The following is a 15,729-nucleotide window of genomic DNA, read 5'->3' as shown; positions in this document are numbered from 1 at the left end:
AGCTATAGTTTAAGCTATGTTCTTTTGTGAGACCCCGCCCCCCGCCTCTATTGCTGAGTTTATTTTCTTCTGCTCCATTTAGAATGATTTTGCTTTTTGGCAAGAAATTGCTGAATGAAATAAATTTGAATTGGAATACAAAAAAGGGAGGTATGAGGAGGTCCGGGAAATAAGTTAATGAAAGATAAGTGACAAAAAGTTCGAATTGTTTTTAACATCTTTTTATTTTGTATTTTTTGTACTTTGTATTTTTTTCCTTTTTTCCTTTTTCTTTTTCATTCTGTAAAAGCTTAATAAATATTTATTAAAAAATTAGAATGATTTTGCTTTTTATTCTTGTATGCTTCTCTGTTGTTATTTTTTTAAAAAATGATTTAAATCATCCTAAAATTCTTTGCATTTTAAGAGAAAGAGCTTTTTGACAGCGGAACGAACTCCATCAAAAGGTGATGGACTCTTCTTCACTGAAGGTTTTTAAACAGAGGTTGGATGCTCATCTTTCAGGAATTCTTTAGCCATGATTCCCACATTTTGGGGGGCTGGACTAGATGACCCCTGGGGTCCCTTCCAACTCCACATTTCTATGATTTATAAACTGCTTTGTATTTTTTAAATCAAAAACTTATACAATTTATAAACTGCTTAATAGTTCAAAAAAAAAACCCCTCTGTATATTGTTGCATCATTTCATATTATGTTTTCTCACTGTAGATTATATTCTTGCAACCCAAAGCAAAGGGCGGGTAAGAAATCTTATCACTGAAACGTCTCTCCTTCCTTGGGGACCAGAGGCCTTGTGTTCTTCTCTTCCTTCCTCGCTTGGACGATCAGAGCAGCAGATTCCCAACCAGAGTCTGGAGCTGGTTAGGGAGAGCCTTGGTGGCACTTTCCCTTTTCCCCCGAGGCGTTGGCCAATGCTAAACCCCTTTTTGATGAAGGTTCTCTCGCCTGGATTGACACAGTGACCTGACACTGGGTGGACGAGAGCGAGAGCGCGCGAACCCAGGGGAGAGAGGAGGAACGGCAGCCGTCGGTGCCAAGATTTTGCTGAGCTCAGGCGCGCTGCCGCTGTAGCCAGCCGAGCAGAGGCTGTTGACATTTCCGGTTGCAATCCCGCAGCCAATTGGCGATCGCCGGAGCAGCGAGACACGGAATATGATAATTTCGTCCTGCTGAAAGAAAAAAAAAGAGAGAGAGAGAGAGAGACGGGCAAGTAGGGAGGGAGGGAGGAGGGAAGCAAGAAGAGAGAGAGGACACCCAGGGCTCAACTCCTATGAAGAGGGCCTTGGGAAAAACGCTCCCCGCGGCTGTATAATGCATTCTGCACATGCCCGGAAGCTACCTCGAATTTGAAAACAGATTCTGAACAGGTCTCCAAGTTCTCTATGAAGCTCCCGCCCACCTGCTGCGGTCAACGGGCTCAGCAGACGCCCACCAACCCCAATTAGATGTGGTCACTCTCCAGGGCTGAGTTTTGGTGCTGTTGGAAAACTGTCTCCAAACCACCGCTTAGTGCTCCTCGAGGGCTCCGAGAAAGCTCTGGCGTGGCCGATGCACTCTGCACGTGCTCCGGAGGCCCATCCCCTCCCTGTCTCCTGGGGCTGAGCTTTGGGCTCGAAACTAGGTCCGAAGCCTAAGGATTGCTGGGGAGGCCTGGGATTGAGGGATACACCCACCCAACTAACCGCGAAAGATTGGGCGTTTGTGGGATGAGCCCGGTCCGGTGGTGGGTCGGCGGCTCGACGTGTGGCGCCGGAAGAGAAAGATGGAGCGGCCCTAGGGAGGCGTCGGAGCCCGTGCCCAGAGAGCAGCTCAGGTCTTCGTCCAAGTTCCTTAAGGCGCCTCGGGCGGCACAGGGGCTTCGTGGCTTCTTCCCGGGACGTCATTAGGGTTGCTGAACAGTACAGAGGCGGAGATCCGAGCGCAAAGCGCGCGCTGCTCCACTAACCATCCTAACAATAAAAAGTGGACCCAGCTGGCGCATCGGTTTGGATCGCGACGGGTGGCTTGGCGGCTGATGTTGGTTCTGGTGGCCAAATTTGGAGAGGCGGGGGGAAGAGAAAGGGGGAAATCCTCTCAAAAAGCACCTCAGCCTCCTTTTGACAGGGTAAGTTGTCCTTGAGTAGGGTGGTCGGTTTGCAACAAGAAATGAACCTAAACCAAGTGGGTGGGTGGTTAGACTGCAGCGGTCATTTTAATTGCCCCCCACACAATGCAAATGGGTGTGTGGACACGACGGAAGTAATCTTGTGTGTTGGTTTCCCAAGATTCTTGGGGTGGGGCAGAAATATGCTTTAAATGTGCGGTGGGTATAGTTCTTTTCGTGTGAGTGCCGATTAATGCTGCAATTTTACGTACACTTAGCAGAGAGCAAGTTCCATTAAAGTCATTAGGATTTACTTCTGCGTAGACAAGTATTGGCTCTTGTTACACGTACAGGATTGTGTTGTAGGGCCGCATACCAATAGGAGGCGACTGAGGATAACACCAGCAGCTGGGTGATACAGTTCTTCATGCCTACTCAGACAAAGTCCTATTGAATTCACTCAGGAGTAAAACGGAAATCCGATGCACGGTTACTTTGGAGTAAGCCCCGTTGAACTGTGCTGCAAGGCAACTCAATTGCGAAGCAATCCCCTGCGTGGCTACTAGGATCGTAAACCCCACTGCACTCCACGGAACTTAACTACCAGGTAAATGCGCATTTCAGCCTTGTAGTGCAAGGCTATGTATATTTACTCGCAAGTAAGCTCCATTGTGTTCAGGAAAACTTACCCCCTGGGTTAAGCGTAATACGTGTAAACGCATGAAAAAATTCTGTGGCCAAGCCAAAAGAGATACAAGCGCAATTCTATGAGAGCTTATGCATAAGCAAATCCCCACCAGTTTGCTCAATGGACATTATTCTTCAGTCAATGCGCAGCCTGGTTGCGCCATAAAGTTGGACTGGACCCTTTGAATACAGCGGGGCTTCCTTCCGAGAGATCAGGCGTAGGGATCGGCCTTTTGCTTTTGTTTTGTAAATGAACACGCTGAGGGATCGCAGCCTGAGCCTTGCACGGGAGGAAGTCCGCTACCACCAGGGCAATCGTGTGCATGCCTTACTTTGGAACCAAGCCCCATTGAGTTGAGCGGGGTTTGCTCCCAAGGAAGCGGATGTGTCGCCTCCTTCTGCTCTGAAGTACAGTACACTTCCATTGATAAATATCCAGAGGGCTCGACTGCTGAGGGTTTGGTGTTTTGTTTTCAATAATAATAAGGAAGTTGCATCAAATGCAAAGGGAGCTTACTTCCAAGTAGGACATGAGTGGAAAGTCTTCGAGACGGCTGCAAAAGAAGGAGAAAGTAACGCATTCGCTTCCCCGGCTCCTCCCCTCGCCACCCACGGTGCCCGCTTCTGGCGCTCAGTGGCGTGGCACTTGCTTGGGTATTTTAGGCCAGCCAGCCAGCCAGGCCCCCCTCCCTCTCCACTAAAAGACCCGACACCCTCCACCTCCGCCGGCCTCCCTTAAAAGGCTAATCGGTGTACTGTATCTTTAAAAGGTTCAAACCTCTTTCCAAAAGGCCTAGAGATAGCCGGGGGGGGGGGGGGAAGGAGAGGAAAAAAATGAAAAAGCCACCGCCGCGGAGATAGACGGAGAAGCTCGGCTGTTTTGCCTCTTAGAAGCAGAGGAGGCAAAGGAAAGCAAGCAGCAATTCCGATTGTGATGCGGCTTCTCCGGGCGGAATTTATTCCTCGCTGTCCAGAGGCGGCAGGAAGAAGCTTCCGCGTGGGCTTCTTCTCCTTCTTCTCCAGCGTGGATTATTTTTATTCCGAAGAATAACAGAGGAGGATTGGTTCCGGCTGGAGCATGCTCACAAACTGCACAATCTCCCATGATTAAGCTTTCCTAGGGTGTTGTGGTCCCCCCCTTCTTCTTTTTCTCCTCTCCCCCCCTCCCCTCCTCTCTCTTTCCCACATTGATTTTGTTTTGAAGCTGAGCTACAAACCATCAGGGCAGGGTTGGGGGGACGGGACGACCTGCCTTCCCCCTCCCTCCCTCGGAGAAGGAAAACATCGCGCGCCTTCTTCTCCCAGCAACATGACATAATAATCCCCATCCCCGATCCTCCCTCCCTCCCTCCCTCCCTCCCTCTCCCCACACCACCACCTCTTTTTGAAACAGGTGTTATTAAAAAGAATAGGAAATAAGCTACCCGGCAGCTCAGCGGAACGCTTCCTCCAGGAGGGGAGAGCGAGGCTGCAGAGCCTCTCAGGAAATTGCCAGCATCGTGACAATCGCGAAAGTGGAGGGGATCGGGCTCTGCTTGCAGCCAGACAGCCAAGGTAAGGCGATGGTGTTTCGCCCATTTATCTCGCTGCCCCCTCGTGCCGTTGTGTGTGTTTTGACTATTGCTGTTGCTGCCGCAGCCGCTCTTCCTCGCTGGTGGAGGGAGGCAGCAGCAGCAGCAGATTCCATTTTGCCTGGGCTTCTGAAGAGGTGTCAGGTTGCTTTTCTTCCTTTATATTTATTTATTTTAACAGGACGCTCCTCGCTGCCTTTCGGGACTGTTGTCAAGTGTGTGTTTGTGTGTGTGTGTGTGTGTCTCCCCTGGGTGGGTTTGAGCCTGCGAGGTGGCTCCTCTTGCAGGGCTGATGCCTGGGTGCCTGAAGTAACCTCTTGCGGTGTCAATCGGCGGCTGTTAACCCTCTCCGCGCCTTGCGCCCAGGAAGGCCTGCGCAAAGGTGGTGTTGATGTCGGTGGTCTATAGGGGGCTGGAACGTGCGCCGGGGAGGGCAGCGGGGTGTGTTTGTGTTGAGGGAATGTTTGAGGAGGCCTGCTTGGCCACAGGAGGGCCAAAAACAAGTCTCAGGTGGGCGAATGATCTTGCAAAAAAAAAAAAAGAGGGGGGGGAGGGAGAGAGAAGGAGCCAGAGAAGTGAGGCACACCAAGTTGCAAAGTGACCAGGCCTCCTTATGCAGCTTCACTTGCAAATATGTGCAGTTTTCCCCCTTGCATACCGCTTGCGTGCAGAGAGGCTGGCGGTGCCTTTCGCCTTGTGCTTGTTGGGGAAATGTTGCCAGGAGCCTGCTGCCCTCCGCTGCTGCAGTGATCTATCTGATCAAGGAGCCTTGTTGTGGATGCGCTGCTCCTCTGCTTGGTGTCGCCAGGCTTCGTTTATTTTGCCAGTGGGTCCAAAGGAGGTCTCTGAGTTATGTGGTTGTGTCTCTTGCTGTCAGGAAGGGTGGGCAGCTGCTAGTCCGGTGGTGGAAGGCTAAGGTTTACCTGGGAGCAAACCCCACTGAATGCATTGGGGCTTACTTCTGAGTAGGCATGGGTAGGATGGCGCTGTAAGCTCCTCTCCCTGCAGCCCCCCATGAGTTGAGTGCAAATGACTGACCACAGAGGAAGTGTTTCCCTCCTGCTGGTTGTATTTGGGTTGCTGAGCGCAGATGTGCGGCCTTGGCTTCAGTGTATTGCACCAGTGTCTGACTCTTGTGCTTATGCCCTATCTCTGTCCGGGGACCCCTGCGTCTCCCCCCCCAATTGACCCACCACCAAAGCTGCTGGATATGATCATATCCAAGAGACATCTCAGCAGCATTCAGACATTTGGGCTTTGCATTCAACCGGGGTCGATTTCCAGGATCTTGCCCTGTGGGAAGATGCTCCTAAAAGCCCTGCAGAAGGAGATGACAACCTTTATCCACCAGCCTTATGCAGTACCTGCTTGACTGCCTATCTTTACCCATGCATGAGATTCCTCCCCCCCCACCTTCCTTTTTCCCTGCTGGGTTTCAAGGGAACTGCAAAGCTGTGATTGCAGCAGTGACTGCAGAGGGCTGTTCTCAGTTGGAGGCAAAAAAAAAAGAAAAAAAGGGCACCCGAGTGCACAATCTGGCAAGTCGATTGTTGGGTGGTAATTGGCCCAGTTATTACATAACAACAGAGAGGCAGATGCAATGTAAGCAAGTGCTACCTTATACTGTATTGGATTAATGAGAACTCCATACAAGAGGAAAAAGGGGCTTGCTTTTTTTTTCTGATCAGTTAACCATTTCCTGTTGGGGTTTACCATTCACATGACTGTGATCGACAGGGCATATACAGTGGTACCTCGGGTTACATACACTTCAGGTTACAGATGCTTCAGGTTACAGACTCCGCTAACCCAGAAATAGTACCTCGGGTTAAGAACTTTGCTTCAGGATGAGAACAGAAATCACGCGGCGGCAGCAGGAGGCCCCATTAGCTAAAGTGGTGCTTCAGGTTAAGAACAGACCTCCGGAACGAATTAAGTACTTAACCCGAGGTACCACTGTATTCTGCTGGCAAAACGAATGTCCCCAAAGGCGCTTTTAACAAAACAAATATAGGCTTATTGTCGTCCTAACCTGCGTCTTCATATAAAAGTCATCTGAGCCTATTGTCTCTGCCGAGGTGTTCATTACGCTTGGTAAACAAGGAGTAGGCCGGGGATGTGGATCATGTGACCCTCCAGGTTTTGGACTGTGAGTTGTGCCACCCCTTGCCATTGGCCCTTCTGGCTGAGCCTGATGGGAGTTTTGGCCTTGCAGGTGTTGTGAGACACCAAGTTCCCCCTTCCCTAATCTAGGCAAATTCATCACATGCTTAGTAACAGAGTGTAAAACCACATTTGGTAGAAGGTCACAGTCTAGCTGCCAGCATTTGGGTCTTCAGCAGGGGAAACATTTGATGTTGGTTAACACCAGAGTCATTAAAGATGCCTTTAAAAAAAGTTTGTATTGCATAGTTTAAATTTGTTCCTTTTGTTGTTTGTTACTTTTGTTGAGTATAGCCCTCACAAGGAGTTGGATCCAGCATGAAACCCATTGGGTCTTCTTGCAGTGCAACCTGCCTCTACAGTTACAGTGGTACCTCGGGTTACATATGCTTCAGGTTACATACGCTTCAGGTTACAGACTCCGCTAACCCAGAAATACTACCTCAGGTTAAGAACTTTGCTTCAGGATGAGAACAGAAATTGGGCTCCGGTGGTGCGGTGGCAGCAGGAGGCCCCATTAGCTAAAGTGGTGCTTCAGGTTAAGAACAGTTTCAGGTTACGTATGGACATCCGGAACGAATTAAGTACTTAACCTGAGTTACCACTGTACTGGTATTTGTAGATTTTCTGATCCATTGTGATGATGTGTGTGCTGGGTGGTGCAGACGTCTGGCCAGGGACATTTACATGAGCAATATCAGGGAAGAATGGCAGATGAAGTTGATGGACTACATGGAATTGGCGGAAATGACTGGCAGAATCCGAGAGCAGGGAGAAGAGTCGGTGGAAGAAGACTGGAAAAAGTTTAAAGGCTATTTACAGAAATACTGTAAAATTAATGAATGTTAGAAAGTTGTTGGAATGAAGTTATATGGTTTTAGTAGAAATGTTATAAGGAATTAAGTATAAATAGATTATTAGAGCACTAAAGGGAAAAATAAGGTGAGAATGTGTTAAGACAATTATAGGATAGAAAACAGAGGAAGATGGAAAGGAATTGCTGAAACATTTAATAGAAGTGGAATACAAAAGGGAGGTGTGAGGAGGTCGTGGAAATTAGTGAAAGAAAGATAAGATATTGAAATTGGACTGTGTTTTAAATGGTTTTTGTTTTGTTTTGTTAGTTGTATGTTAGTGTTTTGCAGTTTTTTTTCTTTTTTCTTTGTATTGTATTATTGTATGTTTTTTCTTTTTTGGTTTTTTTGTAGTGTTGTGTTCAATTTGTTGGAAAACTAATAAATATTACTTAAAATAAAATGAAATACATGAGCAAGTATCCACCCATTTAACTGTTTTGTGTGTGTCAATTTTCTACCCCCCCAAAAAAAATCCATGCTCAAAGCGGCTTGCAACAAAGAAACAGGGATGTATTTCAAATAAACACAACAAAGTCAATTTCATAACAACAAAGCAAAACAATAGCATAGTAAGTTTCATAATAGCATAGCAAAACAACAACAACATCACAATGGTTACTAGCCACGGTGAAAGCAACTACTGTATTTTTTTGTATATAAGACTAGGTTTTCCCCCTAGAAAATAATATAAAAAATTAGGGGGCATCATATACACAGGGCCATCTCTCTCCATTTCCTTAAATCTGAGTCCCCCAAAATAGGGGGCGTCTTATACATGGGGGTGCCTTATAGACGGGAAAGTACGGTATATGCATATTATGAATGCATAAATGGAGACTCTTGCATCCAGGATGAGCTGCCCCCTTGCATTTTTTATAGCCAATAGTTGTGTAATTGGTACTGCTGTCATTCCATGAGTTGAAGGGCAAGTTGCTAACCATTCAGATCACGAGGTAATAAGGTCAATGAAATTGTTCTGATGTCAGCTGTGTTCAGTGACTCCCACGCCTGAATTCTGAACTGCAACTGTACTTCTTCAGGGGAATATTATCATTTTAAAATAACTTCTTAGTTTCGCCAAAAGGAACTGAATACAGTGGTACCTTGGGTTAAGTACTTAATTCATTCCAGAGGTTCGTTCTTAACCTGAAACTGTTCTTAACCTGAAGCACCACTTTAGCTAATGGGGCCTCCTGCTGCCGCTGCGCCGCCAGAGCACGATTTCTGTTCTCATCCTGAAGCAAAGTTCTTAACCTGAGGTACTATTTCTGGGTTAGCGGAGTCTGTAACTTGAAGCGTGTGTAACCTGAAGCATATGTAACCCGAGGTACCACTGTATGTCCCCATTCTTAATATGGGACAATTAGTTGCCCTACACACATTAATATGTTTGAGTCACAGCTTTGTGTTTCTAAGTTTCGGCCCCTAGATAGGCGGGGGTTGAGTCACCCATTTCTTCCTCTCTCTCTCCCTCTCTCTCTCTCTCTCTCTCTCTCTCACATTCTCTCACTCTCTCTCCATCCATCCACACCATACGCTTAAAAGAGTCATGGCTTCCCACACAGAATCCCGGGAATTGTAATTTGTTAAGGGTGCTGAAAGTTGTCAGGAGACCCCTATTCCCCTCACAGAGCTACAGTTCCCAGAGCTCCCCAGGAAAGAGGACTGGTTGTTAAACCACTTTGAGAATTGTAGCTCTGTGAAGGGGAATTGGGAATCTCCTAATAACTCTCGGAACCTTTAACTAACTACAGTTCCCAGGATTCTTTGGGGGAAGCCGTGGCTGTTAAATATATATAATAGTGCTTTAGGTGTATTGTATCATATGAGCTCTGTGCTGCAGAGCCCACCAGGAGCCATATTGGAGTTGTCTTCCGTCTTGGCTTGCCTGCCTTTAAATACCTGCAGGCAAGCCTTGCATCCTCCCACTTCCTGTCCTCCTCTCCAGTTTCCTGTAGGAACATGGCTGGCATTGCCATGGTAACATGGCTGTGCTGTTCCTTCTGCTGACTTGGCTGAGGCCCATCATTGCCATGGCAATGGAAGACATGGTGGCTCTTTTGCCATTGGCCTAGTGTTCCAGGAGACTCTCTTGGTCCACCAGGAGAGGATGGAAGTGGGGACAGTACACTTTTTTTGCTATGCTTGGTGCCATAAAGTTTCAGTTATCTGCAAAAGGTAACTGAATGGGTGTTATTTTATCACTGCTATGCCCCGGGGTTTTGTACAATGGTATCATACCCTCCAACACTTTGAAACCAAAATATGGGAGACCAACTTCCCATTCTTTTAACTGTGAGAGCATGGCCACCATTTTGGTTTGCTGTGAGCTCCCATCAGCACCAGCCAGCTGGTGCTAATGCGAATTGTAGTCCAAAATATTTGGAGGGCAGCAGTTTGCGGAAGGCTGGAGTAGTAGTGCTGAGAGTGTCTGATGAGGACTTAGGACCAGAGAGACCCAAGTTCAAATACCAAGTCAGCAATGAAGTGGGTGGCCTTGGGTCAGTTGGTCTCCTCCCTTGCTGAACCCACCTCACAGAATTTGTTGTAAGGATCTAAAATGTAATCCATAGTGAAGCAAATAAATTCCTTTCCAAAGTAACTCAAATTCTGTCTCACAAATTGTTGTGACATGTACAATTCGTGCATTGGCTTGTATTTATTTTACATAATTTATTTTGTTTCAATAGCTCTGGGAAGGTACAATCTAGCTATGAAGTCCTTGCCACTAAAAGCTAGTGGCATCTTTAGCTTCTGCAATTTCCACACAAACAGTCCACATATGCTGAACCTGCCTCAACATCCTTAAGGGCCTGAAACAGGTAGCAAACAAAAACAACAACAATAATGAAAACTTCACAGGATGCTGTGTTTTGCTGTTTATAACACTGTGATTATGTAGCATGATGGAAGAATCTGTGCAGCCTTGAGTGAGTAGCCACTCCTTGTTTCTTTATTGTTTCCACTATTTCCCTAAACAGCTGGCGACCTGAGTTTGGGAAACCCTGGTCTAACTGAACAAAGTGGAGGTTTGCTTGTGGTTCAGTGTACAGTGATTACACTGAATCACAGGCGAAACGGCACATTGTGCATTCCGGCTTGCCTGTGATTCAGTGTAATAGCTGAATATTTATTCTCAACTATATTGTAGGCTTAGGAACATAGAAATATAGGAAGCTGCCTTATGCCAAGTCAGACCATTTAGTTCAGTATTGTCAACACTGACTGGCAGCAGCTCTCCAGCATTCCAGACATGGAATCTTTTCCAGTCCTACCTGGTGCTGCCAGGGATTAAAGCGGGAATGTTCTTTATGTGCTCTACCACAGAGCTAAGTTCTAACCAAAGTCTCTGCGTTCTGTCCAGCACCGAACAATGGTAGTTTTTCAATTGATTTCAGCTGGCAGCAGATTGTGCCCCAGCTTCTTCTTTTTCTCTCTCGTAGAATAACAGTGACTTTGCTTGATGCTGCTCCTTAGGCATCCATGTTCCCTAAAGTATTAGGAAAACATTAACTTGGAACATGGTTGTGCAATTTTGCTTTCTGACTCTTTGACGAAATGACAAGCTGCCTTGTGTGTGGCTTCGAGTTTGGCAAAACAGCCGTCATCTTCTGGCAACGGCGCTGCTGGGTCAGAAAGTCTGCAAGTGTCTTATTGCTCCACAAAACTTGAGAGCCTAAACTGGAAGCCTTGCATGCCAAGTGTCACATCCTTTAGCCAGAAGAGACCGCGTGATGTCAAATGGCTCATGACTGCCTACGTTCTGGTCCATCAAAAGGCTTCAGAAAACTGCTCTGGGTTCATAGCAGGGGCAATCAGAATGAGGGCCACTAACTGACTGCTGATTCAGGACTTTAAATTGTGCTCTTATATCAAATTTCCTTTTCTGCGTATACTGTAATGTTTTACTGTTGCTATGGCCATTGGCTAATGTGAATAAAGTTTTATCTATCTAAACTGCTCCGGGTGGTTAGTTCATCCCTGATCCTGGATGCTGCTCCAGCAGACACTTCTGTTTCCTCACTCTGCTGAATGGTAGTGCCAGCTCCTTTAGACAACTGATGGGCTCTCCTTTCTCCTCTCACTAGATCAGTGTTTCCCAACCACTGTTCCGCGGCACACTAGTGTGCCGCGAGATGTTGCCTGGTGTGCCGCGGGAAAAATTAAAAAATTCAAAAGATTTTTTTTTTAAGTCAAATTTTCGATTGGGGCGCCGTCAATAGATGACCCCTGGGGTTCCCTCCCTCCCTCCCGCTCTGCACCTCCCTCCTCCTCCTCCTCCTCCGGGGAGGCCCTTCCCGGCTCTCGGCCACGGCTTGGTGGCTGCCACTCACTCACTCGCTCGCCCACCCGTCCCTCCATCCCTGCACCCGGCCTCTCCCCCTCCGTCCCCGGCGCGGGGGCTGCCGTGATCCGTAGTCCCCTCGCCCTTGGGCTCCGCGCCCGCTCGGGTGCGTGAACTACGTTTCCCAGCGTGGCCTGGCGGGCCGGGCGTATTGTTTGAAGCGCTCTTCTCCCGGCCATGGAATGAGCGCGGCGGCGGCGGCCAGGCGGGCAGGGGCTCTTCCGCGCAGACCCCGCGCAGCCTGCCTGCGCTCCCGCGGAGATCGGGCGGCAGGATGGAGCCCGGGGATCCCCGCGGAGGCGGAGCGGCGGAGGCGGAGGCTGCCCCCCAGGTAGGGCTGCGTCGGGGTTTTTTTTATTTTTGCAATGCTGCATCCACGCCGGAGGGGATGCATCGGACCGCGGGGAGACCCCTTGGCGGGCGTGCAAGGCAATGCATGCATGCAGGCGTTGCATGGAGTGCAGTGCAATGCAATGGCAACGCGGCGCCCTGCATGCATGCATGCAACTTCCACCGGCGCTCCAGACTTGGCAGGTGAGGGGGGTCCCCAGTGGGCGGCAGAGAGAGCCGAGAGGGCGAAGGGGAGCCGGGGGGGGGGAGCAGCGCTGCTCCCCGAGCCGAGCCCGGGGGGAAACTTCGGCGTCGTTGCGCCGGGTGTTGGAAGCGGAGGCTGGCGGGGGCCCCTCACCTGCAAAACCTGGTCGCCTCTCATATGTTTCGTGCATTGCATTCATTGCCCGCTTTCTCCTCCAAGGAGCTCCCGGGGGCGTGCGTGGTTCTCCCCGTGTTATCCTCGCAACAACAGCGAGGTGGGTCAGGCGAGTGGCCCAAGGGAGCACCCAGGGATTGTCCTGGCCAGGTGGGGTGATTTGAACCCTGCTCTCTGCCCGGTCTTCGTCCTCATTTAGCCCCCACTTGTGCATGACTGTGCATGACTGAGGTTTCCCCCCCTCGTCTTGGCTATGGTGTGAGTCTGTGCTGTTAATTAATGGGGTTCTGCCTTCGGAGAAGATGAGCCAGCCCTCAAGGAGGTGATTATGTAATTTGAAGGCAATTCATGTCCCTCCCGGCGTGACGCTGCGCACTGACGTCACGGGGCTGTAATGGTGGTGTGCCTCGAGATTTTTTTCATGAAACAAGTGTGCCTTTGCCCAAAAAAGGTTGGGAAACACTGCACTAGATCACACCTCAAGCAGCCTCCTCTGTTTCTGTATGGGTCATGTATACAATGGCCCTATCAACAGTTAGGTCCTGCTCATTTCCTAGGAGAAAGGAGGATAATATGGTGAGAGGAACAGTTTTCTAACTCTATTGCAGGAGACAATATGCCTCTGAATTGCTGGGTAAAGCAAGTGTGAACAGCGCTGTTCCTCTCACATCACATTCCCCATGGGCATCCGGTTGGCTCTTAACTTTATGTATTTCTCCTTGGGCTCCTTGGAGGAAGGTAGAATATGTGTAATTAATAATCCGATTATAATCCTGAGCAGCTCCCCACCCCTATTTCAAATGGATGCTCCATTGTCAGTGTCGCCCATAATCTTTTTCTTCTGAGGGTGGTAGGGGTGCATTAGGACAAATGTGTAAAACAGAAAAAGTTATGGATGGTGCTGCAATTCAGGAACCTCCCGGAAAGTCAGTTTTTATAGGGGACACGGGGGGGGGGGAAAACTAAATTCCAACTCATTCGGTTGGAATGCAACTCGCTAACATAAAAGTGAAAGCATGCCCTGACAATGCCGAGTGGAAGTGCTAGCTGTGATTTTGTACATCTTGAGTATTTATTACTGTGTTACATAACAGAAGCGTGATGGGAAAGAAACACTTTTTAAATTCTGAGGTCTGAGTATCTTCTTGGGTTCTGTAAACGCTGGCTGCCTACCAAAGTCCCAGATTTTGAAACTGATATTAACTCTGCAAAGAGCAGATAATATTAATCTAATATCTAATCATAATGGTCTAATAAGAAAGCTGGTAATACAGGGTTGGATCTTAAGCACTGTTTGCAGAAGGGTGGCAGAAGTAGAAGCTCTGTTAAGAACACCCTTTTCAACTATTAAGAGGAAACGAAACTCTCTTGAAAATCATTGGGGAAAGGGAGGAGAATAAATTTCTCTAATTCTTTTTTGTGTGTGGTGGGGCTGTTGGTGGGGGGCTAATACGAGGTAGCCAAGAGTTTCCCAGTTTTTCTTACCCCCTGCTGCTTTCAGCGGTGGAAGGCAATCTCTGCCCTACTGGCCATTGGAATGCAGAGAGTCATATGTTCAAACTCTAGTATTTCCAATTTTGAGAAAGGCTCTGGTAGCCAGTGACGAGACAGGGAAAGACCTCTGCCTCAGACCTTGGAGAGCTACCATCTGTCAAAGTGGACTAGGCTAGATGGATAGTCTGACCTGGTGCAGTATATGGCAGCTTCTTACTTCAGTCCTTGGGTTCTTCCATGCTACTTTTGTTGGATGCTTAGGGATTTTGTTGATGTAGTCACTAGGTATGAGTGAATCTGTCAGTTTTAGCCTCTGTGTCTCTCTTTATTCCCCCCCACAACACAATCTTAAATTCAGCTTGGTACATACCCATATAAGTTTGGAATTTATTTTCTTAAAAAAAGTCATACAAATTCAACAGCACTTTTTACTGTGCAATTCCCTCTAATATAATGCACTTCTGTATGCCATTTCCCGTAATGTAATGCAGTTCCGTGTGCTATTTCCTCCAATATATGCACTTTTATGCACACATATCTGCATTTTTATACACGTGGAGAACTGCATTGCAGAATTCTGAAAGGTGTGAATTTAGAAGGTAGCAGTATGCATATTTTTCCTAAATCAAATTCCTCTTATCATACCTGCGTGCCCATCATGTTTTCTCTCTGAGTTGCTTGCAAAGGTTATATCGATGTTTGTTTTAGCTGCATTTATATCCCACCTTTCTGCCAGGTGCTCAAGGTGGTGTATTTTGGTATCCAGGTGCTTTCTGATACTCTCACTTGCTTAGCTTCAACCAGGTGGTTCCATTCTGTGCACCCTTCAGACTTCTCCTTCCAGGGGCCAATGAGGTTGCATGGCCTCATGGCCTATTTTATTTAGAAGTAAGGAAGAGAGAGGGCAGGGCAGCAGCTGTCTGCATCCTACGCTATGACTGTACTTGGAACAGTAGGGGCATTGATACTTTTGAGTTGACAGGGTTCACTCCTAGGCTTACAAATTGCCACTCCTCTTGTTGCCTGGGCAAGTGAGATTTGCCCCCAGGTGCCCAAAGATTGGGGACACTTTAGGATTAGAGGTTGAGGCTTTATTTTTTAAAGAGCACAATTGGTGTAGATTTGTGTTGGGCTAGTAGCATGCATGGCGAGACACTCTCTCTTCAAAGAAAACTCTCACCACAAAAATATCCTATCCTTCCTCCATCATTCTTAGGTATTGATATACTTCTTTTGGTACCTGAAATGAAAATTTGAACTCCCGCTGCTCTGCACTTTGTTAATGATAAGAGTTGGAGTTAGAAAATATCATGCCCTCTGTAATAAGCTATCTATAGCAATTGCTGCAGGTTAAAGGCTGCTGCTGGTGGGTGGCGCTGTGGTCTAAACCACAGAGCCTAGGGCTTGTCTATCAGAAGGTCGGCAGTTCGAATCCCGTTGCTCGGTCCCTGCTCCTGCCCACCTAGCAGTTCAAAAGCACATCAAAGTGCAAGTAGATAAATAGGGACCACTCCGGCGGGAATGTAAACAGCATTTCTGTGCGCTGCTCTGGTTCACCAGAAGTGGCTTAGTCATGCTGGCCACATGACCTGGAAGCTGTACGCCAGCTCCCTCAGCCAATAAAGCGAGATGAGCACCGCAACCCCAGAGTCATCCGCGACTGGACCTAATAGTCAGGGGTCCCTTTACCTTTACTAAAGGCTGCTTGGCTTCTTCAATGTTTTTCCCCCACCCTCCCACAGTCATGCATATTTGTGTGCAGGAGACTCTGGTGGACTTTTGCCTTTCTCTGTCTCCAGCCTGAGACATGGATCGAT

At 47.9% G+C, this 15,729-nt stretch overlaps 2 protein-coding genes and 1 long non-coding RNA gene across 10 annotated transcripts in view; 2 read left to right on the top strand and 1 right to left on the bottom strand.

The window, feature by feature from the left end:
- ZCCHC17 (zinc finger CCHC-type containing 17) overlaps window positions 1-15,729 on the top strand; it is a 351,579-nt gene that overhangs the window by 109,139 nt on the left and 226,711 nt on the right. The window lies entirely within an intron of this gene.
- LOC309537423 lies at window positions 675-4,303 on the bottom strand. The gene is made up of 2 exons (XR_014221913.1): window positions 4,198-4,303; window positions 675-3,327 (listed from the first exon to the last, which is right to left on the bottom strand). It is a non-coding gene; the product is annotated as an uncharacterized lncRNA (long non-coding RNA).
- HIVEP3 (HIVEP zinc finger 3) overlaps window positions 3,408-15,729 on the top strand; it is a 271,325-nt gene continuing 259,003 nt past the window's right edge. For 6 of the 8 annotated variants that reach the window (XR_014221801.1, XM_082231452.1, XM_082231456.1 and 3 more), the window contains exon 1: window positions 4,207-4,327. The gene's annotated coding sequence lies outside the window, so the exon portion shown is untranslated. Of the gene's footprint in view, window positions 4,328-4,463; window positions 4,489-15,729 lie in introns of those variants that run through there. The other 2 variants (XM_082231449.1, XM_082231451.1) reach the window with 2 other exon arrangements.

The sequence above is a fragment of the Podarcis vaucheri genome (assembly GCF_965113315.1).
Source record: "Podarcis vaucheri genome assembly, chromosome: 7".
In the NCBI taxonomy this organism is placed as follows: domain Eukaryota; kingdom Metazoa; phylum Chordata; class Lepidosauria; order Squamata; family Lacertidae; genus Podarcis; species Podarcis vaucheri.
Note: the sequence above shows the minus strand (reverse complement) of the source record. Positions and strands in the feature narration are given on the sequence as shown.